Genomic DNA, 449 nt, shown 5'->3' with positions numbered 1-449 from the left:
CGTTGGTTTGGGGGTGGTAACCCGAGGTGAGCGGGTTACCACTCACCTTGGCCTCTAGAGCGGAGCAGAATTGGCGCCAGACCTGTGAGACAAACTGGGGACCACGATCCGAGAGGATCTCCTGAGGGATTCCATGAAGTTTAAACACATGTTTGATCAGTAGCATGGCAGTTTGGGCAGCAGTAGGTAGTTTACGGAGTGGAATGAGATAACAGGCTTTGGAAAAACGGTTGACGATGGTTAGAATAGTGGTCATACCTTTAGAGGCTGGGAGTCTGGTAACGAAGTCAACGGCGATATGAGACCAGGGTCGTTTGGGTATGGGCAGCGGTTGAAGAAGGCCAGCGGGAGGATGTTTCGAAGACTTATTTCTGGAGCAGAATGAACAGGCTGAGACTTACCCCTTTACATCCTTGTGTATAGATTCCCACCAAAACCTTCGATTTATC

Source organism: Poecilia reticulata, linkage group LG14, assembly GCF_000633615.1.
Source record: "Poecilia reticulata strain Guanapo linkage group LG14, Guppy_female_1.0+MT, whole genome shotgun sequence".
NCBI lineage: Eukaryota > Metazoa > Chordata > Actinopteri > Cyprinodontiformes > Poeciliidae > Poecilia > Poecilia reticulata.
This window is presented reverse-complemented; position numbering follows the sequence as displayed.